This window comes from Artibeus jamaicensis, unplaced genomic scaffold, assembly GCF_021234435.1.
Source record: "Artibeus jamaicensis isolate MK-2021 breed Jamaican fruit bat unplaced genomic scaffold, CSHL_Jam_final contig_465, whole genome shotgun sequence".
NCBI classification, from domain to species: Eukaryota; Metazoa; Chordata; class Mammalia; order Chiroptera; family Phyllostomidae; genus Artibeus; species Artibeus jamaicensis.
In genome coordinates, this window is record NW_026521843.1 from 4958490 (window position 1) to 4985646 (window position 27157).

At 41.6% G+C, this 27157-nt stretch overlaps 1 long non-coding RNA gene across 2 annotated transcripts in view; it reads right to left on the bottom strand.

Moving 5' to 3' along the window:
- The window catches only part of LOC119053984 (uncharacterized), a 30535-nt gene extending 5792 nt beyond the window's left edge, over positions 1-24743 (bottom strand). Inside the window, exons 1-7 of one of the 2 annotated variants that reach the window (XR_008391925.1) lie at positions 24623-24743; positions 22218-22329; positions 17897-18163; positions 8374-8486; positions 8001-8157; positions 2310-2368; positions 1065-1256 (exon numbers count right to left, since the gene is read on the bottom strand). This is a non-coding gene — a long non-coding RNA (uncharacterized LOC119053984). Of the gene's footprint in view, positions 1-1064; positions 1257-2309; positions 2369-8000; positions 8158-8373; positions 8487-8661; positions 9218-12677; positions 12725-17896; positions 18164-22217; positions 22330-24622 lie in introns of those variants that run through there. The other variant, XR_008391926.1, reaches the window with a different exon arrangement.
- Between the last annotated feature and the right edge of the window lie 2414 nt (positions 24744-27157).

Consider the following 27157-nt stretch of genomic DNA (forward strand, 5'->3'; position numbering starts at 1 on the left):
TACAGAGGGACTTTGAAGGGCCGCAAGACAAGAGTGATTTTTCCTTCCTCCGTGGTCATACTTCACAACCAGTTCCCAAATGGTATTAATAAACATTTAAACTTCAAAAACTGAACTTGACTTTTCTACATCCTTTCCACTGGGGCTAAGTTTTTGTCTTTGTCATCACACAAATACTTCCTTATGGCACACGTGGGACTACACGGCTCACACGCCTCTGGGTTTAGAAACAGGTATGTTTGCTGTTAAGTTTCTACAGGTGCCGGGGACTATTGGAGTGGTCACTGTCATTCCACAGATAAGCATCGAGGGGTCTGAGTTTGAAGACGGGAGACTCTAAGATCAATACATAGGGTACGAGAAATAAAAGGGCAAGTATTCTTCTGCCAAAAGGGCCACATGAGATGGGACAGTGATTCAGTGGGTGCCTCCTTAAAACCTTAGCACTTTTCATTTGAATCTCAGACATACCGTGAACTGCCCGAGTGATTTTGAGCAAGTTATTTAGTCATTCTGACTTAGTTTTCACTTCTGTAAAATGAGTGTTGCGTGGGAAATCACAGATAAACAAAATCACATGTTTAAGACAAGAACTGACAAATCATAATAGAAGGATCTGTATGTCGTTAGTGCTTAAGTTTATTGTGGTTGACTAGTCGAGATCCATAAGATCATGGACTTGACTTACCTCTCTACCTGGTACTGAGGCTGTAAGTAAACAGTTCTGTACTAGTAAAGAACTCAGAATTTAAGAACACAAAGCCAGGTGAAGGAGTTTGAGGAGCTCAAGACACTTCAGTTTTCTAAAGCTGAGGGTTAATTATGACATTAACCTGACAAAGAACTTTCACTTGTCCCTGGTCACATTTGGAATAAAATCCCAGAGCATACAACCATAGTCAGAATTGGTTCCTGTTCAGCTCTGACCTGGTTTGACCCCACATCCCCTCAATATCCTGTTACTTGGGTCTCCAGATGGTCTCCAGGTTCCCTTTCTGTCCTGACTTTGCTCATTCTATTCTCTCTGCCTGTATTGACCCACCTGTTCAGGAACAGAAATTTACCCTTTCAAATTGGGCTCTGTGCTTTGTGCTGCAGTGAAGGCAACCTTGATGGGTTAAGAGCCCTTCCAAGTTCAAACTTCTTACCGCCCTTGACCCCACTTGGATGGCTACTTTAGGGTTGAGAGCTTGCTGGACTGTGGACATGTCAGTGGAGAGAAGTCAGTGGAGGTCAGCTTGACTTTAGTACTGAGTCTGGAAAATATTTGTTGAATCAGTTGGTTTTCAGCCCATAGAATAATATTTCTCATAGTGTGGTCCTCAGACCACCTGCCCCAGCATATCCTTGGGGAACCTGTTAAAATGGAAAGATTCTGAGCCCCACTCCAGCCTACAGCATCTCTGGAGTGGGACCCTGACATCTGCATTGTTAACAAACTTCACTGGTAATGATGGCCACCCCGAGGTCGAGAATCACTCACTGCCATAGCAGACAGGAGTGGGCAAAGGTTGCTGGAGGCAAACACTGGCCAGGTCCGAGGGATTGATGGATGAGTGGGGGAGTGGGCAGTAAGAATCATTTTAATATAGAGTGTTGTAATTGATAGCCATAATAGTGTCACAAAGAGTCATAATAATGACAGCACGTCATCAAGAAAAGTTTATGGCCAGTAACCTCTCTTAAGAAGGAATAGAAGTATATAAATCATTGTGGGAAGATTTCCAACCAAAAATGGAAAAGCTGACCATTTTTAAAAGCTGAAAAATAAATAAATTATTTGGAATAGTAACTCATACAAGAAATGTATGGGTGAGTTTTGTAGGGAGTAATGAATATACAGTATAGGCACAAAGTTCATGCTGGGCAGTTCCTTGTTCCCCTTGCCACTCCCACCAATTGGCCTCACCCACAGAGCCAAACGGAGGAGGAATCCAGCAGAACAACCCTCGGGTCAGTGTGTTTAGCTCACAGTAGATGGTGCTAAACCACAGAATGGAAACCACAGGGTTTTAGAGGCTGGCAGACCTGAGTTCAAGTCTCATCCCAGCTCTTACTCACCCTGGGTCCCCAGGTAGCTCTTTCTTCCCTTCTAAAATGGCAGGTGGTGTGGTAACTATGCAAGAGGTATGACAATGACATCTAAATGCCATGCATTTTACATATGTTGCTATTTTTTAAACTGTTGTTATGCCTTAGATAAAAAAATTGAGACTTGAAGACAGTAGGATTTTTTTCACTCCCCGTGACTTAAGATAACAAGTATTGGAGCTCAACTTTGTTCTTTTGGTGATGAATTGAACACTTACCAGTGCTGGGGAGGGTCTCAGGGAGTTTCAATTCTTCTTTTCCCATTGCTTACAGGATTCTAAAGAATAAAACAAAATACACGGGACATCTCAGATCTCTTTCAAGTCATGTTTTTTGGCTTCACCACAGAAGCAGCCAACATCTCTCCCAGTTTCTCTCCATCTGGAAATCTTAAACGAGTCTGTCTCAGGGCACAGGTGACTGACATTGTAGGAAGGGCCAGCTGCTGAAAGATTGACCCTGAAGGTGACTGGGATCAAAGTGGATGTGGGCTTTGTAGATCAAAGGCATTGCCTCCCCCGTGGAGTGACCCAGAGAGGCAAAGTCAGGGCAGCCGACAAGCCTGGGCTGCTGGAACATTGCGCTCCCATCCGTTCATGTTCTAATTAGGCACCCAAGTGCATCAGCAAAGGCTTCTGGGTGGTCTGAGTGGGACTCTCCAGTTGCTAAGCATGGCTCAACTCTGATGGGAGGTCCCTAGGTGTGCAGAATGGTGGTCAGGCCCAGCCAGGGGGACAAAGCCCGCACCACTCAGAGGACGCAGTCGGCTCCCAGCCCTGTGCTCATTATGGGTTTGTGGCTTATGTTGTCTTCAGGATCCTGTTTCAAAAGAGCTGGTGGTTTCAGCACTGGTAGGGTTTTTCAGTTGGTGGGAGTGTCGTCCTGTGCACCAAAAGGTTGTGGGTTCAATTCCCTGTCAGGGCACATACCTAGGTTGCAGGTCCAGTCTCCGGCTGAGGCACATATTGGAGGCAACCAATTTGTTTCTCTTTCACATTGATGTTTCTCTCTCTCTGCCTCTATCTCTCTCCCTGTCTCTCTAAAATCAATAAATATATCATACGTTCTCAGGTGAGGATTAAAAATAATGATATAAAAAGAGCTGGTGGTTTCAGAAGTCCGACTAGAAGACGAGGCGCTCAGAGTCCCCCAACTACTTTCACTCCCCAGCGCTGGGGTGCTGGCTTTGACAGAGAACCTGTCTTTTGAAGGTCTGTACCAGCAGGGCCATTGGTGAAGACCTCCCACACTGAGGTGGAGAAAAAGCTTGGTTACTGAGTGCTTTTTGCCACTCAGATCCTCACACGTTCTGTGGGGGTCCTGATAATCCCCATTTTATAGAAAATAACACTGAGGGTCAGAAAAATGGAAGGACTTTCAGCAGAACGCATCCATCACTCAGAAGTGGAGGTACTAGGGCTTAGATTGGTACTCTGATTTCCAAACCCACATTAATTATCAGGTGCTACAGTAATATGTGACAACCAACCACGAACCCTCAGTGACAACTGTCAGCATTTATTTCTTCTCATTGTTCTACAGATGAGGTGTGAAGTTCTACTGATCTGAATCAGGCTTTGCTGGTTGGGGCTGAGTTCATTCCTGGGTCCTTGGTTAGTGGCTGGGTGGCTGGGCCAGGAAAATTTTGAATGGTCTTGGCCATGCAGACCAATCCCTGCACCTCGTGGCCTCTCAGCCTCCAGCCTGCCAGCCTGGGCTTGTTCGCTGGCAATGGCGGGGGCCCGTGGGCAAGAGCATAAGTGCATGGGCCTGGGTGCCTAACTGTCCTGCTGCCCCATTGTCACTGTCAATATTTAGCTAGATATTAATAAAAGAAAGGGAAGCAAAGGGAACTAGATGTTGAGCTTAATAAACCTCAGAGCAGGAGAGTGTTTACTTCACCAGGAAGCTACAGCCTCACCCCCCAGGGATCATAGCACTGCATTGGCAAAGGGGTCATCATTCCTCCTCCCTTGTCCCCTCCAGTACCGACTGCTGGGTTAGGTGGGGGACAGGGAGGGCAGCAGAAGGAGGCAGGCGCATGCACAATTGAAGTAAAACACAGAGCAAGGGGAGGTGCTGGACACAGAGGCCTGTCAATCTAACTGGAGGTGGGCTTTCGAAAGCCCATGAAAGCTTGGGAAGCTGACTGGTTCTTTGGAAAAGGGGCCTGGTCTGTCCCCAGGCCAAGCTAAGGTAATCCCAGGGAAAGAGAAGCACTTCCTCTCTCTCTCTCTCTCTCATTCATGACCACACCCACCCCATGTATTCCTGCTTCTCTCTCACCTGGGCACACATGAACGTCTAGGGGCTCCTGGGGCCCAGAGCAGACTGCATGGGCCACAGAGAACTCAGCTTAATATGAAACAGAAACTCTGGATCTTGTTTTCTGTTTTGGCCTTGCTGAGGACATGGTTGGAACTTTTGCGTGGCAGGATGGATGGCGGTGGGACATCGAAAACCCAAGGGCACCCTTTTGCTTTTGCATCATGGGTGAGTTCTGCCACACCATAGCATCCCATGCGTGGGTGATTGGGACGCTTTCCTCGTGATCCTGTTTCCCACTTACAGCATCTTCCACCTCACCCAACTGACCAACACAGGACCGAATATCACGTTGCATCTGTGTTGAATATATTTGGTAGGATATTCTAACGTAGAAAAATAGGTCCCATCTCTAGATTGGAGGAGCTCGAAAGTCACACTTTATAAGTTGTTGTTTGGATACAGAGAGGCCATTAACTGGGGCAAGCCTTCATGCGATCATTTTACAAAACAAAAAAGCTGTTATCTCTCTACTCCAGCAGGGTGCCACTCATGTAGAACATTGCAGGGCTTTGTACATTTATTTTTAGTAAAGAAGCTAGAATTTCAATATTGCCTTTCTCTTGGCTTAAGTAACACATATGCTAAGTTGAAAGATGCCTCACAGATTAACATCAAACGGATTCTGGCTATAACGGACACCTAATAAGAAATGGAAGCAAATGTGGCGTGCAAGGCTGCACGGTCACTGTGCTTTAGGATCAGAGACCGAGACTTTTAAGTTCAAAGAAACATTGCCATGGTACCTAACTGACTTTAAGATAAATGCAGAGTCCTCTGTTGGTACTTTGGAATGGATGTTACCCATCTGGCCTCATCTTCTCTTCAATCCTATCTCCTGAGAAGTCCACTCTCCTCCCTGGCTTCCTTCCTCAGTCCTAAGTAATTCGTTTTTCCTAAACATTGACCTGCTCTCACGGTCTTCCCTTTTCCGTACAGGCGGTACCTTCTGCCAGGGCAATCTTCCTGTTTTCTTCCTTGGCTGACTCCTTCTCAAACTTTGCATCTTCAGGGGACCCTTTTGAGCACTCGCACCTCAGTTAGCACTCTACACAGGGCTGATTTTCCTTGCTTGAACCCCACGTCTTACTGTGAGTTTCCCGGGGACAGCTCCCCTCTCTGTTTTTCCAGTGTCTAGCACAGTCACAAAAGGGCAAAGTAGCTACTTTTCAAATAAATGAGCCCATGAATAAACCACCCACCTGCTTTGAACATTGTTTATTCTTTAAAGAAATGACTTTCATAAAGTGTTAAATTTCATTAGGCTTTGCATAGTTTTTGCAATTAAAATTATGCTTTCTTTAATTATTCCAGCATATTGTAGGTAAAAGGTTTTTTGGTGTTGTTTTGTCTTTTCTTTTCTTTTCTTTTTTAGCAGTCACACATGTTGGATTGGCTGGAAAGCTGGCAGATTGAATAGAAACACCTCATTTGAAAAAATGAATTTTCCAGCCCTAACATGCCTCTTCGGGTCCACAGGCACTTTCGAAGTTCCACAGAATAACCTTGTGAACTGTTCCTTCCAGCCCCAGCCTCACCCTGTTTGTCCCAACTCCTGGGTCTCTCTGAGCACTGGGGTCACTGGCCTTCCACTCCCGAACACAGCCAACACCCAAACAGGGTGTGCAGTGTAAAGAATGAGGGTGTGTGCAGACATTTCAATAAATACTCCCATCTTGGAGGGTTTACTGATGAAGTTGGGTGGAGTAAAAGATGTTAGGGATATAAGGAAGGGACACCAAATGAACAAGCCCTGAATTTTAAAATAATTCATGTAGATGCATATGTGGATTTATGCACACGTATTATTGTCTAAGTACAGTATGTATGAGGTCAGCCCAGAAGGTAGTCAGCCACGTCATATAAAAAATAAAGACATTCATTACAGAAGATACAGGTACAGGAAACATCATCCTATGTACACCCCAGACCCTTTCAAAGTGGGCACCTTGGGACCTCATGCAGTTCTCCCAGTCACCGTCAGCTGCTCTGTTATGTTTTCCTGAATCTCATTGATGGTCTGAAATCTATTCCCTTTCAAAGGTGATTTCCTTTAAATTTTTAAAAGTATATTTTATTATTTATACTATTACAGTTGTTCCATTTTTTTCTCCCCTTTATTCCCTTCTGCCCTGTACCCCCTCCCACCAGCATTCCCACCCACCTTTAGTTTATGTCCATGAGTTGTACATATAAGTTCTTCGGCTTCTCCATTTCCTATACTATTAGTTTAGGGAAAAGCAGGGCGCCAAATCTGGCCTGCAGTGGGGCTGAATCACCTGGATGATTTAATGTTTTGCCAAAAAAATGTGCATGCGACATGACGCATGAGTGCATGCATTGTTGTGAGGAAGGCGCCCATCACCAGTTGCTCAGAGCTGCGACCTTCTGAGTCATCCGAACCGCTTCTGCAGGGGAATGTTCCGGCTTAATGCAAAATTTAATGCAGATTTGTCGCTCTGCTTGCTCAGTCATTTTGAATGTGACGGCCACACTGTTCACATGCTCACTCAATGACATCTACTCCCACACGCAGAACAGCGAAGTCGTCATTGTTCATGTATGTGCATTCCACTCCAGTCCCCTTGACTGCCAGGTTACACTGATGTCACTTAAACCATTCTTGTTATATTAACAATGGCTGGACTTTTTCTGGGCAGACCTCATATATATGTATGTACACATTTTGTGTTTATCATATAAATGTATATTTGAATGTATGTATTCATCTCTCTGCTTTGCATATGTATATATGTACACATATATGCACATCTCTGTATAATGACATACATCTGAAAATGTGCATAAATGAGTACCTATGTATATATTTGATGTATATGCTATATACATATCATCACAAAGTATGCATGACTTTCATAGCTTTCTACACAGAGGTAGAGCAAGGCTCATTCATACGCATGCATATGTAATTCTCTTATGAATAATTGTATACTGATATACATATAGTATTTTATGGGAATATATTTGTGTGATGTAGCCATCTCTAATTATTCAAATGAATAATATACATAAATGTTTTTCTACACATGCACATATATAGACACGTATCAAAACAGTGTTTAATAATTTTTTTATTTCCAAGAGTGTCTGGCAAACAACTTTGCCTATGGTAGGCCCTCATGAATTCCCCTGTGATCACATCTTTTAAAACAAACTGCATTTGCAAAGGTCACACCGAGTACAGGAACAAAGGAACCTGAAGTCTCAGTGGGACCCCGGAGACCGGGGCCTGTCCTGCTCCTTGGCCACGGCCATTTCCTTCTCTTGGATGCCGTGTCTTCCTCTTTAACATGAGGAGGTTTTATGAAACGGCTCCAGGCCCTTTGTTAGCAATTACTGGCTCTGCCTTTTCATTTCTGGCAGCCCTTCCCTGGACACCCAGGCTCAGTCCTGCATGGACAATGAGAGAAGAGCTCTGAGGCGCAATTTCCTTCCCAGATTCCTGTCTGAGCTCAGTGATTTCCTGAACAACCCTGCAGAAGAGAGTGATCTGTTCAACCAAAGTTCATGAGGTTTATGAGGAAGAGACGTCTTAAAAGAATCAGCCACAGACATTCACTAACCTGCTGCTGTTGCCAAACTCTGCGCTGTGGGAGGGAGGCAGATACGCAGACAGGGGCCGGAGAAAGGGGGTCCCACTGCTGTCTGGTTCCTCGCTTGTTCCTTCCTTTAGAAACCACCTGGCTTTTCCCCGGATGTAGGATGATGGTGCTGCCCCACCTGCCCACAGAGACTTATTACAAGATTCAAATGAGATGGCTTATAAATTTTGTAAAATGCAAAGTGAGTTGGTTGAGATAATTATGGTAACTGACATCTGCTGTTCAGGTTTGTAAGATGTGGTAGCAAGGCCAAGGCAAACAGTTCTGATCAGGGACTAGAACAACGATAAATTAACGACTAAATAAATGAATAAAAGTAAGCATGACCACTCACTTGTGACCTTCTGCTGGAGGTTCTATATATTACAGAAAAACAGTGGAGCCTCCTCTAGGTAGTTCAGTTTGGTAGAGTGTTGTCCTGATACACCAAGGTTTCAGGTTTGATCCCTGGGCAGGGCACATACAAGAATCAACTGATGAGTTCATGAGTAAGTGGAACGACACACTGATGTTTCCCTTCCCTTCCCTTCCCTTCCCTTCCCTTCCCTTCCCTTCCCTTCCCTTCCCTTCCCTTCCCTTCCCTTCCCTTCCCTTCCCTTCCCTTCTCCTCTCTCTCCCCCCATGAAATCAATAAATAAAAATTAATAGAAGAAAACACTGGAACTCCATTGCTTTCCTAGATATATGTATTCTGATAGGGTAGGTAAATCTAAATACAGGGATCGTTAGAGAATTGAACTGTGGATACAGACAGTGATTAGAGGCTGTTGCTTCTCCGTCTTAGGCAGCCAGGTGATTCATCACATGGGCTGAGAGAGGATTTTTGGAAAAAGGATCTGAGAGGATGTTAGGGTCAGAGAGAGGATGTAGAAGTTGAACCACGGTTCACACAAGAACTGGGAACGACTCCAAAGGAAAAGGAATTCCAAAAGAACAGAGTTTACGCCTCTCTATCTCCTTAGAATTCCATTCCATTGTGTGAGCAATGCTTGGGAAGAGGACAGAACAGAGGCGGAAACAGAAAGGCCGTGCTTTCCCAAGTTCTTTGTCAGGCGGCTGGAACACCATGGAGTGAGAACTGGAGCCCCAGTCGGAGAGACTGACTGCGGTTCAGGACTGTGCTCGGACATTTATTAGCTGTGAGAAAATCACTGAAGAGTCGATATTTCACTTCTCATCTGCAAAATATGGTTAATGATATCCAACGTAAAAATTGTAACAAGAAGTACATGAGATAATCATCGTGAAAATGTCTAGCATAGTGTCAGCCACATATTAAATATTCCTAATGTGTTTATGGAGATGGCTGAGAAAAGCCCCCATCTTCCTAAATGTTTTCCAGGAAGATCATCCTGCCAGGAACTGTTGGACAGGCCTGTTCCTGAATAGCAAGAAACACTTGACCTTCTGCGTCCCCATCATACAGTCGAACAGGCTTGGTGAGCCTCTAATTTAAAACAAATGCAGACTGGAAATACATGTTCTAAGCTAACTCCCTTCCCGAGGGGAGAGTGGAAAGGTTCTTTCAATCCCTTTCCACCTGCCTTCAACATGGATCTCCTGGGTGGTGGTGATGGGTTAGGTGAGGCGCCAATCTGGACTCAAACAGGCAAAGGTGAAAGAGACAGTGCCCCAGCTCTCTGGGAAATCATAGTCTGGCGAGTCAAAACAGTACTAAGTAGGTGTTTCTATATGTCTGGGTGGGGGCTGTCCTGACTCATCATGTCTTTACATAAAAGAGTCCATTGTTGAGTTTCTTCTCCACCATAGGTACCTTTGCAAACACTGTCTCTACCACCATGTACTGTAATGACTGCCTGTATATTTAGGTGACAGATTGGAAACTCAGAGGTTAGATAATGCTTTCAAGTTATTAAATTAGAGAGAAAAAAGCCAGTTAAAGTTGGAAATACTTTTTAACAAGTAAAGGGTGATGGTGAATAATATTCGTGCATAATCTAGAAAAACATTATTAGAATTAATTTACCTAAGTCAACGTTTAACTGTTTTATTGGTAACCTTAAAAATCAGAATAGAACAAAACTATATTAAACTAAAACTAGGGAATAAATGGGAACCTCAATGATAACCATTTAATAACTATTACATTGTATTAAGTTTTTTTCTTTTGAAAATATCTATTCCAATGTGATACTATATTTAAATTGATTCCATATTTACTACCTCTCTTCATAAACCATAAATTCCTCAGTTATGACATCTTTATTTTGATTCTTATTTCAGGCACATTTTCTAGAAACCAGATCACAGATGTTCTGTTTTCGAAGGGCTTTTATCATGAGAAGGATTTCATTGTCATCTCTACACACAGAGCCTTTGCTGGGGATGGAGGAGCTCTGGCTCATGCAGCTGTCCTTTCAAATCTCTGTAGAATTTCACAAAACGAGTCATTTTCTACTATTGCTGAAACAATGTCTACATGGGAGGATTTTAACTTTCTTTTTTTTTTAAGTAGTCTCGACCCAGAAACTGATTTCTGGCGAGCTCCCTTATTCTAGAAGTTTACTAACTTCACTGAAATAATGCATTGATCTGTTTTCTTTGTTTCTCGCCCCCCCCACCCCCTGCAATAACATGTATATTTATTTTTACTACAATGGTAGGGTAAAATCCAATAATGGCTTCCAAAAACAAAAGCATGTATTTCCCACTATTTGTTTAGCTCACAGGTTTGTGGCTTCTCTATGGGTCAGCTGACCTCTGCTGACGCAGGCTCACCTCCCTGCCTTGGGCACGGGGTGGGTCTTCCCTCCGGAGGTCCAGCTAATGAAACCTTGATACTTGGAAGATGTATTTCTTATAAAAGAATCAAGAAGCTCAAAATAGGCATTGAAAACATGTGATACTTCTTCAGACTTTGGCTTAAAAAGGCACCTGTAGTCCATGGGCCAAAGCAAGTCCTATGGTCAAGTTCAAAGTCAATGGGATGGAGAAATACTTTCAGATACTGGGGTGGGACTGGCTTAGGTGGGGTTCAGGTCTTCCTTTATTTCAAAAATATATTTTTGTATCTTTAGACTATTTTTAAAAACTTGATCTGTGATCCCTTTCAGGTCTTGGCTAACAAGGTGTCGGATCTCCAGTGGTTCTTCTTCACATCTACCACTTAACCTCAACTGTTCTTACTTACACAGCTTTTTACTTTTTCCTCTGCCATTTTCAAGACCGAATCAAGCACAAAATAAATAATTAATAAACAAATTAAGAGTTGTAAGTATTGACAAGTAGAAGGCAAAGTTATCATTATTTTCAGATAGAGTGTCCATTTAGAAAATCAAGAAAATCAACTGAAGTTGTTTCATGGAACTTTGGTAAGTGTAAGTTTTCTGCTTACAAAATTCTTACAAATTAATAACTCTGATGTATAGGAATACTAATTACATAGCAAATATGATGAAAAAATTACCATGGTCACAACATTAAAAATATGACATAACTAGTGATTAGCTTAAATACAAATACTCACAGCCTACACAAACAACATCGTACAACCCTTCAGACTGATGCAAGCAAGATTTGAACACATTTTACTTGAATAGAAAAATATCAGTCTTGTAAAGGTGTTAGCTATTGCTAAACTAATCTTTATATTAACTTGCTGGAAATAGATTTTTAAGGGAATGAGATTTTTTTTCTCACTTCCCTTGGAAAAATAATCTTATTGAAATGCTTAACAGAGCTTTGGAAAAGTGAGAATAATGAGGATGGACTTCCCTCACTAAGTATTTAAACCTAATATAATGCCACTGTAATGAACAGACCTTGGTGTTGACACAAGAGTTGATCAACAACTCAATAAACAAAAGAGAACCCAGAAATCTGCACATGTATGTGATGGGTTGAGCCATAAAGTGGTGCTATGAATGACCAACTAGAACAACTAACTGGCCTTGGGGAGGGAGTACAGGGGATTAGAGCCTTGTCTTCGACTCGCTTGTGATATACACGCATTAAATTCAAATTTTAATTAGGTTTATCTTAAAAAATCATACTACAAATACACTAGGAGAAAATGTTAGTGAATATTTATAATCAGAGTTTGGAACGTATTTGGAAATTGCACCTCAAACCGTGAAAGCATAAAAACAAGTTTGATAGATTTGAGTATAGTAAAATGTCAAAGCTCTGAATAACAAAACACCATAGTTGAGGTTAAAGAGAAAGAAGTTGCAACATGGATGACATTATGTACAAAGGCTTTGATAAAGTGACAAGAAAGAAGAAAATTAAAATGGATAAAGGATTTCAATAGAAAATTTATAAAAGAAGAAAATACAAATGGCCACTAAACATATTAATGACATCTAATCTCATTAATATTTTATATTTATAATAAATAGTAAAATAGAACATATATACAAATATATATTATATATAAACATAATTAATAATAAGATCAGTAATAATAAAATGAAATTACATGTCAGGAATATTTTAGAAAATCAATCAGAAATTATAGCTTTCAAAATATGTATGTAATGTACCTATACTTCAGTCTTTGATAATACAATAGAAACTCTTTTAACCTCCACTTACCGGTCTTACTGGGTTAACTAGTGCCCTTGACACCCTCTGCTGGGTGCCACTCTTCTCTTTACCAGCCAAATTAATACTTACCAATTGTGCTTGGTCCTGGACCTGTTTATGCCAGCTTTGTAGAGTCTCTGGAAGGGTGAATGAATTTATAAAACCATTGACTCATACATGAAAAAGGCAGCTATAAAAGTTTATACTAGAATAAAAAATCACAACATAGAAATCCCGAAGTCTGCAGCAAGATGGCTTCACAAATGCTCCAAGGCACCTGCACTCCACAGAGAAATCGAATTGGGCAATGACAGAGAGGGAATCAAGACTGACTTTTTTGGCAAGAAGGAAAATAGAGAATGTTAACTAGTAAGTGAGAAAAAAGTTGAAAAGATCTTTGAGCAACATGTAAAGGTTGGGTCACTAAAAATTCAACAGCAAATGTATGAAGAAAGACTTATATGTTGGGAAAAACTTCATAGTTTTTATGTATTTTAAACTAGGCACAATACTTTGGTCCAATTAACCTATTCAAACATTTATAAAGAAGCAGGGTTATTTTTCAATAGAGAAATCTTGACTGGGGAAAATCTTTACATTCAAATGAAGTAGATCTAAATTGCAAATTATTGTTTACCAAAACAATGGCATAAAAAGGAAGCCAGAAAACAGAAAAAAAATCCAAAGAAAATTATTACATTCCCTTTAAAAATGCAGCTGGAACTCACAAATTGTCATTTTTTTTTTTTTTTAGCAAGTGAAATAATCCCAGCACTTTAAAAAGCACAAATCGTTTATCATTACCAGTTTATTGCTGCTCTGGAAAGCCAGCAAGGAGGGATTCCAAACTACTTAAGGAAAGCTTTTAGTTTTTGCTCCATGGATCTATAAACTGAACCACTTCCTATCTCAATTGTGTTGATCCTGAAACAGAAGATGTGAAGGCTTTTTAAAAAAGCCTTCTTTCACTAGAGTGGTTCTAGAATGTTCAGTGAAATGCTACTAGGAAAAAATATTCTAGTTATGGTTTGGAAGAAAATAGGAGTCATGAATATATTTTTAAAGAATGATTTGAAGCCAGCAGCTTCACTGGTGTTCATTATGATATACATGAGCATAGAATAAATTCTCTAATACACCTACCACTACAGCTTCAGGAAACTGTGGTGTGAGACTGAGTTTGCCGTAGAAAATCCCGAACTATGAAAAAAATTTAAAAATGTAATTTAACTGACCTCAAGCCATATGAACTTTTTTAGTCAGTGTCTACTTTTAGAATATAAGGAATATTAGTTCTAGAAGACAAGACTTTTTACGCCCTGTTCACTCTGTTATCCAGATTAGTACTTGGTTGATTGCAGGTACACAATAAATAATTGTTGAATAAACGAGTAAAGATACTGAAATACCTGATTTCTGAGGCCCTTTAGCAGTTTTATTGTATGCAAGAATTTCACTGTATACCAGAATTTCATTGTATACCAGAAAAGCATAGACTTTGGAATGGGCACTCTTGCTCTTCAATTTTTCTGCTATGTGGTCTTGGTTAGATTATTTTATCTATGGTTCTCAGCTTTCTAACGTATAAAATAAGAATTAGACCACATAGACTTGTTGATCAGATGAACAGAGATAATAAATGTAACGTACCTAACATAGAGAAAGTTCTCAGAAAGTGGAATTGATGTCAGCGGTGAAGGTGCTGGTGGAGTGGTGACATTGAACCCTCACTGGGTGCCTTTACTGAGCAGAGTACTCCTCCAGTGTCCACACAATGTTCCCATGCTCGAAAAAGGCCACCCTCTCTGGGAGGAAATTGCTCAGCCTAGAAACAGTTCTTTAGTGGGTCGCATTGCAGAAGTGCTGCTTTGGTGAGCTTAACAAAGGGGCCATTATTCTCATCCACAGACACCGCCAAGAAGGTGCTGGGTGGTCCAGAATACAGGAGACAGATAATGTCCTGACTCCATTCATCAAAAAGTTGAGCGTGCACACCAGCTGCCTGCCAGCTGGAAAATGAAGCTCCTCTTGTTTTGAGGATAATTTAATTCTTCTGGGGAGACTCTGCAGGACCCTTCACCTTGAGGGACCAATGGAATTCCAACAGTATCTTGTAACATTGTGCTGACCCAGCAATGAGACCCGAAGTAGAGTGGAATTAAACAAACCAGCCACGAAAAAAATCAGTCACCCCTTATATTGGGAAAACAAACAAACAAAAAACTAACAAACATCTCTTTTTCTTTTGTAAATTTGCTCTATTGTTTTGTACCTTATGGATACTTCAGATTCTATAGCTGGTCATACTTCTCTTTTGTCCTTGACCATGTGGAAGTCATGCCAAATTTTGGTCTTCACCTAATCCTAGTACAAGAAACTAAGGTATATATATTTTGTATGGAGTACTTCTGCAGCCTTCACTGTTTTCTACTCCAAACTTTAATGTAGTCCATGACCCATAATTATTAACTTCATCTTCTTGTTTTGGATATGTTTTTGAGACAGTCTCCTAGTCTCTGATAGATCATTCATGAGTACACATCACAAAATGCAATGAGATCATGATTTAAACCCTCAACATGTGGTAAAAACCTATAGGTGCTTCTTTTTAAATATATTTTGTCGATTATGCTATTACAGTTGTCCCATTCCCCTCCTCTTATTCCTCTCTACCCTGCACACCCCTCCCACCTGCATTCTCATCATTTTAGTTCATGTCCAAGGGTCATAAAAATAAGTTATTTGGCTTCTATATTTCCTATACTATTCTTACCCCCCCTGTCTATTTTCTACCTACCATTTATGCTCTTTATTCCTGGTCTTTTCCCCCTCTCTCCCCCTGCCCTTCTCCACTGATAACCTTCCATACGATTGCCATTTCTGTGATTCTGTTCCTGTTCTAGTTGTTTTCTTAGTTTTTGTTTCTCGTTCAGTTGTTGACAGTTGTGAGTTTGTTGTCATTTTACTGTTCATATTTTTATGTTCTTTTTCCTAGATAAGTCCCTTTAACATTTCTTATAATAAGGGCTTGGTGGTGATGAACTCCTTTAACCTGACATTATCTGGGAAGCACTTTGTCTGCCCTTCCATTCTAAATAATAGCTTTGCTGGATAGAGTAATCTTGGATGTAGGTCCTTGCCTTTCATGACTTCAAATACTTATTTCCAGCCCCTTCTTGTCTTTAAGGTTTCTTTTGGAAAATCAGCTGATAGCCTTATGGGCACTCCTTTCTAGGCAACTCTCTCCTTTCCCCATGCTTCTTTTAGCATTCTCTCCTTATCGTTCATCTTGGCTAACGTAATGATGATGTGCCTTGGTGTGTTCCTCCTTGGATCTAATTTCTTTGGGACTCTCTGATCTTCTTGGACTTCCTAAAAGTGTATTTCCTTTGCTAGATTGGGGAAGTTTTCCTTCATCATTTGTTCAAGTAAGTTTTCAATTTCTTGCTCTTCCTCTTCTTCTAGCACCCCTGTGACTCAGATGTTGGAATGTTTAAAGTTGTCCCAGAGGTTCCTAAGCCTCTCCTTATTTTTTTTGAATTCTTGTTTCTTCATTCTGTTCTGGCTGACTGTTTATTTCTTCCTTCTGGTCCAAACTGTTGATTTGAATCCATTTTCTTCTCATCACTGTTGGTTCCCTGTGCATTTTTCTTTATTTCACTTTTCATAGTTTTCACTTCTTTCTCTATTTTGTGACCATACTCAACCAATTCTGTGAACATCCTGATCACCAGTGTTTTGAACTGTGCATCTAATAGGTTGGCTATCTCTTTAGTGCTTAGTTGTATTTTTTCCAAAACTTCGATCTGTTCTTTCATTTGGGCCATTTTTTTGTTTGTTTGTTTTCTCAGCATACCTGTAATGTTCTAAGGGGCAGAGCCTTAGTTATTCACCAGGGTGGGGCAACCCATTTCACTGTGTTGTATGCCAAAAGTGGGAGAAGGGTCTGATAGTGAACAATGCTGCTTGGTCAGTTTTCTGCCAGTTTTCAGTCACTTCCCCCACTACCTACAAGCAAATTGGGCCCTTCTGGTGCTGATTCCCTGGGTGGGTGGTTTTGTATATGTTCTAGGACCCTGTGAGTTTCTCCAGTGAGCTCTCCTGTGAGGCTGGGAGTTTCTCTCACCACCTCAACCCCCACAGATGTTTTCAATCAGAGGTTTCCAGGGTTTATTTTCCCACTGGGACTCTGGGTTGTGAGGTCTCTCTTGCTCCCCAGTTGTTTCTCCTGGTTTATCTGCACACGAATGTGGGACTGCCCAGTCTGACAGCTGCTGCCTTTTCCATCCCAGTCCTCCAGCCGCCATCTTGTTGGGAGTCCTCTCTGCCCAGCTGCCCATCTGCGTCCCTCATACTGGTCTGGATGAATGTTTCTTCAACTTCTAGGTTGTCAGACATCCATATAGCTTGATTTTCTGGCAGTTCTGATCGGTTTTTTTTTGTTTAAATTTGTTATTGTCCTTCTTTTGGTGTGCAAGGGCACACAGTGTATCTACCTACACCTCCATCTTGGCTAGAAGTCCCTTTTTTTTAAAAAAAAGATTTTATGTATTTACTTTTAAAGAGAGGGTAAAGGAAGGAGAAAGAGAGTGAGAGGAACATCCATGTGTGAGAGATAAAGTGATTGTTTGCCTTTCACATCCCCCAACTGTGGACCTGGACCACAGCCCAGGCATGTGCCGTGACTGGGAATCAAACTGGCAACCTTTCAGTTTGCAGACTGGTGCTCAATCCACTGAGCCACACCAGCCAGGGTAACTTCTTTCAAACTTCAGAAAATTATATGGTTTTTATTATATCTTTTCTGTAACTTAGGTCTAGAGCTACATACTAAAAACCACAAAGCAGAAATTAAAACCTATTTGATTTTGAAACTGGTGAACAGGATCTTACTGTATATTATCTGTTAACTATCATCTAGCACACTTACTCTGATATTAAGATCTTTAATTTATGGCCCTTGCTGGTGTAGCTCAGTGGATTGAGCACGGGCCTGTGAACCAAAAGATCACGGTTCAATTCTCAGTCAGGGCACATGTCTGGGTTGCAGGCCAGTTCCCAGAAGGGGACACATGAGGAGCAACCATACATTGATATTTCTTTCTCTCCTTCCCCTCCTTTCTAAAGATAAATAAATAAAATTTTAAAAAAGATCTTTAATTTATTTAATGTTTTCTAAATTCTGATCAATGCTATCATGTTATAGAAAAATCATCACATTTTATCTTCATAACAACTGTATTAGTGGGTTCTATTCTTATTTACATATTAAGATGATAGTCCTGAGATAAAGGTATTTAGTAACTTACCAAATTCCTATAGTTGGAAATTGATAGATCCAGGATCTTTTCAAAATTGGAGTCCGAGTCTTGAACCATTGCATCAAATTTCCTCTATTTCTGCTTAAATGTCTTTGTGTTTTACTGATAGGCAAGGCACAGCATCTCTGTGCATGGTCAGGTTCCAGGTAAAAGGCAGCTCGTATTCCTGAGGGCTTATGAGCCAGCCAAGTTTAGTTTGTTGATTTGAAAAGAAAGCTTTAAGTTCTTCTACAAGAGTGTGTGCCAGCTCATACACTGAAAAACACAAAACAGTTCAGGAATTGGGTGTTGCAGTCCCCAGGGTAAAATCAAAAACTACAATAGAACATGAAGAAGCAATGTCATGGAGATAATGGAGGCTTTTTGGCGTTACTCCCGGCAAGGAGGAAATTACTCATAAGAGACAAAGGAAGAAGTGAAAAAGGCTTTCCACTCTCGGAAAGCACTAGAGCCTGAACATGATCTCAGGGGTAGGCAGCTGATGAAGATCCTTGGTTGAAATGGTAGAAGGAGGGTCTGGATAGCAGCAACCTTCAGGTTATGTTCATTAGGGTTACATTCAATTATTCTTTCAGGAGTGTGCTCCTTCCTGCTCATCATATTTTTGCTTTACTCATTAATGTAGAAAGAAAAACTCCCCACACTCCTACATGAAATAGCCATTTTAATTGGGAGAAATTCAATCTGCAGGAAACGTATCATCTGTTTTTGTTATATTGTCCATAAATTTTTTTTTATTTATCTGACCACATTTTTGCCACAGTGCAAGCAGTTGTATAAATAAACTCATAGTAGGTCATTAAAGTTTTATTATTTCCGATCCCTTCCTGTAGGACATCTTTTCTAGCCACCAACACACAGGAATGATGGTGTACTGAGTGCCATCTGGCCTATCTTTGTACATCTGTTTCTATCTCTGAGGGCTGTCTCTCTGCCTTGTGAGCATGCCTGGCCTTAGCATCATTTCCATTCTTTTATTTGACCTGTGACACTTCCCCAAACCCTGGTGCTGACCACAGGAAACTAGTCACTTAACCCCACTGTACCCCATTCTAACAGCAAGCTGCAATCATACCCAACCAGTGGTGCCTGCCATCTTCCAAAGCAGAGGAGTCCCACAGAGCCTGGAAGAGGTTTTTACCAAGCTGGGAAGAACTCTGAGGGAAACACATGGTTCTTTCCTTGGAAACCCTTTCAAATGGAATAAACTGAGATTGAGGTCATGGAATAAAGAAAACAGCGTTTGCTTGCAAAATGGCGCAGTTGGCCAGGCCATCCTGCAAGAGAACTGGGTTGATTTTGTGAGACCAAAGGCCCAGGGTGAGGTGGATCAATGTGTCAAATATTTTGAAGCAATGATCAGGCTACAGACGATGGGGCAGGCAGAAGTTGGGGGAAGAGAAGAGCCAGAGAATATTCGAGAGCAACCCAGTGGAGCTCGGTTGCTTGAGCAATTAGAAAAGGAGGATTTCTACCATACACTTCTAGTGTCGGCTAGAATGTCATGTGCCAACCAGCCTGTGTTATAAAAACATCGATTTGTCCCTTCAGCAAACTGTGCCAGTGCTTTGGACACAGGGCCACCTTCTTGTGCTCACCTTATTATGTTTCTACAGGACAGTTCATATGAACATGTTCAGTCTCTGATCTGTCTCACCCTACCTACCTGCTACAGATCAGTCAAGTGTCATGGAAAGGCCAACATAGCCATGGAAACATTCAGGATCAATAGTCAGAATAAAGCATGTGTTCAGAATGGAGGAAGCAGGGCAAAGCAAGAGGTGGGTTTGCATAGAACTCTCCCGGCCCACCATGGAGAGCTCTGTCAGGAGCTTGATGACTACCCACAGTCCCTTTCTTTTAGCATAAGAGTCACTGAGGGTCTTGTAATAAAGCAGATTCTGTCTGATAGGCCTGGGGTGAGATTTGAGATTCTTCATCGCTATCAAGTGATGTCATTCATGCTGGTCCAGGGTCCACGCTTTGAAGAGCTTGCTCACTTCCATGTCAGTCCATTGCACCAACTGAATATCTGTTTAGCTTAACTGAATTGTAACAGGACAGCCATGTTGGTGATCTGTCTTGTTAGGCATGCAGTTGTAAATGCGTAAATAGGGCTTGGAGAACAGGTTGGAAACAAGCTGAACAGATAAATGAGGCTCAATCTACAGTTCCATAAGGACAGCCCATACCACCAACAACCATCTAGCTCTGGTTGAAGGGATGTGCTTGGGTTTTTTCTGCATTTTTAGTGATCCTGTGAGTGGGTAGTCAGGCTGACTACTGCCTCTTACATATCTGTGGCTTAGATTCTATTATCCATTTGGTTTAACTGAGGAAGAAGGCATAAAGCTCAGATGTTTTAGAAAAAGTACTTTCCAGTAGTAGGACAAGGACGTATTCCATTTCTGCCTTGTCTGTTTAAACCAACAGAGTAGTCCTATGCTATTAGGTTGGTGGTCAATAAAAACTGGATCTAAGAAATCTCTTGGGGTCTTCTTAGCCCTGCCATGGAAGAGGATAGTCACAAAACCCTGCATAAGGGCCAGGAAGAAATTTCTATGAGAAGCAATGCTCACATGAGCCTCTGAAGAGTAAGTAGGAATTAGCTCTGAGATGTGAAGAGTAGAAGGAGCAGTTGCAGCTGAGAGAACAGCAGATACAGGGTCTGGCACAAATAACACTCCCCTTTTTATTACAAAATCTTTTAATACAAAATCATAAGCATGAAATTCTGTAACCTAACAATATCACACTCAAGCACACCATATGACATTTTAGGTGAAATGTTCAAATTAAAACTATAAATGACTACACCTATGTTATTACCCTACCAACCACACCCAAGCAGTGGTACTTCTGCCAGACCCTGTACACAAGGGATCTCAGTGTGGCCAGTGTAGATTATGTGTAGGGAAGGGGGCAGGGCATGACACTGAGTGGACAGAGGATAGGTTGTGATGAAACATGAGCGTTCCCAGGAAAGCATGAAGAGCCCTTTGGAATGTCCACATTTTCCAGGTAGCCCCTGGACTGGGAGGACCAATGGCGTCTCTCATCTGAGTGCCGTGAGCCCCTTTGCTGCTACTTGCTCTTGTTTTTAAATTTAAATTTATTTATTTGAATTGTTGTTCAAGTACAGTTTTCTGTCTTGACAGCCTCCCTGGCTGATCACAAGGAGAGGCTACGAGGATCCCTCCACTGCTTCCCCACCTTTGGGTGGCCTTCGGAAGGGCCAGATAGGAACAGATAACGGAGACCATTACAAACTGGTATTTCTGTCCCCGGAAAATGGGACTTGAAGATGGGAGGTTTTCAGGCTCCAGGAAACCTCATGCTTTCCTGCAACTGACATTAGACTCTGAGCAGATGTGGGAGCTGGATTCTCATATATATATGGTATATATAATATACATTATATATGATATATATACTACATGCATTCCTTAGCACATAACCCAGAGATATGTGTTTAGTGTTGTTATTCACTTTATGTCTATGTTTCTTTTTCCCTTAAGATGCCCTGAACATAATTTGAAATACCCATATTTTGCTATGTATCATGGGTGCCCACATTTTTGGCTCAAACTTTCAGGAAAAAAAATCTTTCATTTTAATTTTTTAAATTCAATTTTTTGTTTATTTATATTTAGATACTTGTTTTGGGTATTATAAAGGAATTTTAGCATCTATTTTTGAACATACAGATATTCTTATTATTGGTATATATGGTTACATTTCTAATGCATAAGCATAAATAAGAGAATTAGAAACATTTATATAGACATGGAATCAATACTATCTATGTATAATGTGCACCCTTATTTCCCCCTCAAAATTTTGGGCCAGAAATGTGCATTATACATGGCAAAATATGCTGGTCACAACATAAATAATAACCTGAAAGTAGAGAGGGTAACATAAGTAACAAGAATTTCAATGCAAGAAAATCATGGCGTCTATTTTATTTATTTGTATTCAACTGAAATTAAGACCATCTCTTGTTATTTACATTAACCCTCTCATAACAGCCATGGAGCATCTATGGGAGCAGTGTGATAAATTTTGCATGTACATTTGAAAAAATGTTATATATAACATCTGTTTTCATTCATGGGCATGGTGAATTATTTCATCATGATGTATTCTTTGTGGTATTGTTTCAGAAATCTATTACCCACAGATCACCAGAAGACCTCTCGTCCTGTCATCTTTGGGATAATGAACACTTTCCATATGTGTAAATCTGTTGGGCCGTGCCCCCTGGGGTGACAGTTACAAACTTACAAATTAAAGAAATCGTTCTTACCTTTCTAAATCAGTGACTCCTCCACTGTAGGAACACAGGATGGGTCATTTGCTTGAACTCTAACGCATCTCATCCAAGAGTCTATCAGCAGAGAGCAATTTCATCTTCCTTGCTTTTATTAAAAAGAGATTTTTAAAGTTAAGAAATCCCAAGATATGCTTGATCTTTGGAAAAATATCAAGTACAGTGATAAAAGAGTCCTGCACTAAATCCATGTTGAAACTTACATTGTAAATAAAGGTGCCAAAATTAATCTAGCATTTCATTATTTTGTGTTGTACTTTTCGAAATGTCCATACCCGATAGCCCAACTGAGGTCTAACCAGAGTTCTTGTTGGTCTATTCAAGCACATTCTTCAGAAATATATTGAAATAGACTTGGTTTTACTTATCAGATGGTTTCTCAAGAAACAGAAAAATTGTATCTAACAGCACACGATTCCACTGTCTCTAATCACCCCCCAAAGCAGATTTCTTAAACCTAAAAAAATAGGAATGACAAAAAGCAGATTTTTAAAAACCTACAAAGTCTCTATTTTGTCCAGAAACCATGATATTTTAAATAAATATAATAGCACATAACAAATGATAAATTACTGAAATTTGGCACCAATAAAAATCTTAATAATACAAAATATGCCTGAATAAAATGATCTTAAAATGGAAAGGTTACTATTTTATTAAAGAAAAACAACCTCTGATTTTATTGTTTGTTCTATTTTTAGGCACATTTAATTTCCGAGGAAGAATCCTGAATAAATGGACTAATCAGAAACAATGTTCCTGGAACACTGACAATTGTAGTCTCTTTATATTGCACCCCAAACCCACATTTCCAGTTTCTTTCTTTGCTGTGTGCTTTATCCGATTTCTCCTTCCCTCTGAAGTCTCGGGGGGCACAGAGCTGCCCTCTACCTGTCTCGAACCTGTTTATTTTAGCAGCGAGCCCTGCAGCCTGAGGGTCTCGAAAACAGATGCTGAAACCTCAGGTGTTCTTGATGAGTGATGACTTCTCTCTGGGCATTTTTCATTACCTAGAGGTCTGCGGGTGGGGCAGGAGTAAGAATAACTTCCTTCAAAACTTTTCATTGTGCCTGTCACAAAATACGTCCTTCACAGATGCTCACTCAACAGATTTGTGCAAGAGAGAGTGGAGGGTTGTGACGTCGCCCCACAGAACCGAGCATTTCTCGGGTGGCCCTGTCCAGGGGGGTTACCTTGTATCTGGAGTTCTTTCCTATTGCTTACGGCCAAAATAACCTTCACAAATAAGGGTTTAACCTGAGTATGAAAGAAAGAGGTGGGGGGAGGAGAGACAGAGAGGAAGGAAGAAGGAAGGAAGGAAGGAAGGAAGGAAGGAAGGAAGGAAGGAAGGAAGGAAGGAAGGGAGGGAGGGAGGGAGGGAGGGAGGGAGGGAGGGAGGAAGGAAGGAAGGAAGGAAGGAAGGAAGGAAGGAAGGAAGGAAGGAAGGAAGGGAGGAAGGAAAATGAGGCATGCCAGGTCTTCTTTTATTTCAAGAAAACATGAAAATAGATTCCCAATCATTATGGCTCTGGTTGCCATTACGAAGGGTTGGATACATTTCTCTCTGTTTACCCAGCAGAATGAATGGAGACAGGACTGAGTCTGTGAATGGCAGGCAGCATGGCGCCGTAGCAAAGCGGCAGGTGAGAGGCGAATCTGGTCTCCAGGACAGCGTCGTGCTGCCTTGTCAGCTGTGGGCGCTTCAGTGAGCTCTCATCTTGCTCAGCTGCCATTTCTTCTCATCAAAAGTAAGGAACTTGGACCAGCTGATTCCTAAAGCCCAGTCCAGCTGCTAAAAGCTCTAGTCCAGCAGCTGAGGCTCAGGGAGATTGTGTCTGGCCCAGACACACAGAGCTGGGTGGAAATTGCCTGAAGACGTGTGCATAGGTACAATGTTATCTTAATACCGAAGTCCTTTTGGAGAACCTTGGATAGCAAAGAGAACACATGCCCTCACAATCTCTCCCATTGTGGAGCAAGGCTGATGAGCCCCCACTTCCCAGGATGCCAGAGCAGTAAATCCCCCTAAAGACTGTGCTTGGCATCTTCTGCATTTAGGGAGGGGGTGGCTATTCTCCCAAGTCATTATACAGAAAATTGAATATTCACAGATTATCTATGGTTCCTACACTGGCTCATGTATTTTTTATTTTTTATTTAGATCCAGTGTCTGCTATAGCAATAGGAAAGTGAATGTTGGTTACAGTGAAAAAATAGAGTGAGCAAAATCATGTTCAATGAATAACAGTAAATTCCAACATCATACTTTTCAATGGCTCCATTTTATATATTTCATTTCATCTATTATTTCTATTCTACGTTATTCTATTCTTTCAATTCTAATTTTTTTACCCGCAAAATGATTTCCTATGAACACCTACCCATCTACGCCCGTTGCTCCGTCACTCAGATCCCAGACCGATGTTTCCAGTCGGCTCACTCCTGCTCCTTGCACTGCGGCACCGGAAATGAAGTCAGACTGCAGAGGAGGAACTAGCTGTGTTCCTGTGCTGGAACAATATCTGCCTGTTCTGGAAAAAGGAAAGGCAAAGCCCGCTTCACAGTCTCAGCTCCACCCCTGTGTGCTGACACCATGGGAAAATGACTTAACCGGGCTAAGACAGCACTTCTGGCTCTAACATGGGGGTGTGAACACTCAGTCAGGATTGTTCTAGGGATTAGAATCCCTGTACACCGACCGGGCACAGAAGCTCAAGTAGACCATGTTTATAATATGTGGACTCAGGACTCAGAAGTGCTGTGGACACATATTCTATATGTCTATATGCCTATATCCAATGTCTATCTGATGAATTTCAAAACACAACACAGCTATTGAGTTGAATAAATCAAAAAGAGTAATGCACCATGGGGAATTTCTTCCTCTGTTGTCGGGTAGCCCTGAGTGAGGAAGTAAATCATCTGGTCCAGGCTGTGCGTGGCTGGGTGAGGTACTGCACCTTCAGAGCCTGGTGGGCTCCCCAGGGCATGGAAAAATGTGGCACACAAGGCAAAGTTACTGGAGGAGAAGCAGGGTTTCTTCTCTGTTGGTTCTGGGAGGGCAGAAGGGACCCTGGGTGTGTGTGTGTCGCAGACCAGGGCACACAGAGCTCTCTGGAAGTATCAGTGAGAACATGAGGACCAGCAGGACCTCATGACCCCAATCCACATGGCCCCACACAAACAGGCAAGCTGGGAAAATGTCCCTTGTTTAGCATACATGAGGCAGACAAAAGAAATCCATCAACATGTCCACTTGGCCATCAGAGGCCTGGAACCCGCTGGTGAACAAACTCACAGAGCCTTAAACAGAAGTAGAATCAGAAGCATTAGCAAACTGAAGACAAATGTTTTTGTTTTAGGGTTGTTGTTTTTTTTTTGCTATTGTTGTCGTTATTTAGGGCAGACAAGTCTTACACTTCAAACCTTCCCTGGAACTACAGGGAATTACACATTCACACTCTATTTTTCCATTGCATGGAAAAAACAACAACAGAAAGTAAGTAAAATAAAATCGTTTGGTTTGTGCAGGGGTGGATAAAAGTAGGTTTACAGTTGTTCGTATGGAAAAAAAATAGAGTTGCTTACTCACAACTGTAAACCTACTTTTGCCCACCCTATGTGTTAAGAAAGGCTGCACATTCAGCCCTTACCAACTCCCTCCCCATTCCACAGCCACTGAGAAACCGTGGCTCAACCACTTATCCTCTCTGCAGACTTGGGGCAGTAACTCGGCACCTCTGAGTTCCCCCCTCTTCTATAAAAAAACAAAGTACGAATGATAACGTGAGAAAGTCTTGCAGTTAGCATGCTGCGGCTTCTCCCTGCTTCATCAGTAGTCCTGCTGGCTGTTCCTCTCCTTCAGGGGAGAGATTTATGTGTCCTTGAAGATTCAAAGCACAGAGGTACACGTGCTGTCCATGGATTTTTGTCCCTTTAAAGGTTAGGGAGGCCATTTAGATGATGTATTATGAAACCACCTCCCAAGACTGCCTTTCCATCATCTCCCCAAGTGGAACTTGCCTTTGACTCAGGACACTGGGACTCTGTCTGTGCTTAAGGGAAAACAAGAGCAACGAATGTTGTGACATCCTTGGGAAAAATGTCACTGACGTGGGCCAGCCTTTCTATTTAATAGCCCTGCTCATCTGAAGACATAAAAAAATGTTAAAAATAAGGACACGGTGTCCATAGTCAAGTCAAGCCCATTCATCTTCGAGAAGTCCTTTGGATATTAATAGTCCACTCGGAGACACAGCCGCCTTCAGGGACTTTCCCAGGGAGTCCTGTGGGCATTTAAAGTTACTCCACTTTCACCCACTGCCCTTTCAACCAGGCAGAAACCCTTCGGACAGTACTAACCTTTGGGGGTGGGGTGAGGACTGAGTGATCCCAACAGTATGCATGGTAGACGCAGGGTCAACGTGCTGGGAAACACCCTTCACGTTTGAGCTCTGATGAGCCAGGTGAGGTGTGCTGCCTGGCATGTCTCCTCTGTCATCTGTACAAAGTAGAAATAAGAGATAATTCATAAAGTTGCTGTGAGGATTAGGGATACCGACCTCAATTACCCAGAATAGTGCTTGTTGCAGTGTGGGTACTATTTTGAATCTTTTCTGTGCATACTATTACTGTTGTTCCTACTACCATAAATTCTCTTACTGGGTGCAGAACTCTTTCATTAAATGTGCCCCATCTGGGGCTCTAAGATGAATTTTGTCTTGATCTCACACTTGGGTTGTTGAGTACTGCTTGCTCCTAAACTCCCAGTCCCCATGCCTCAAGGTCAATTCTTTGTCTTAGATTGTTATGTTTTACCTGCCACAGATCTCCCTAGAAAGTGCCTTACTCAGGGCGCAGCCCAAATGGCTCCCTCAAGGTTAACGCTGTCCTTGGTGCATTAGAATCATCTAGGT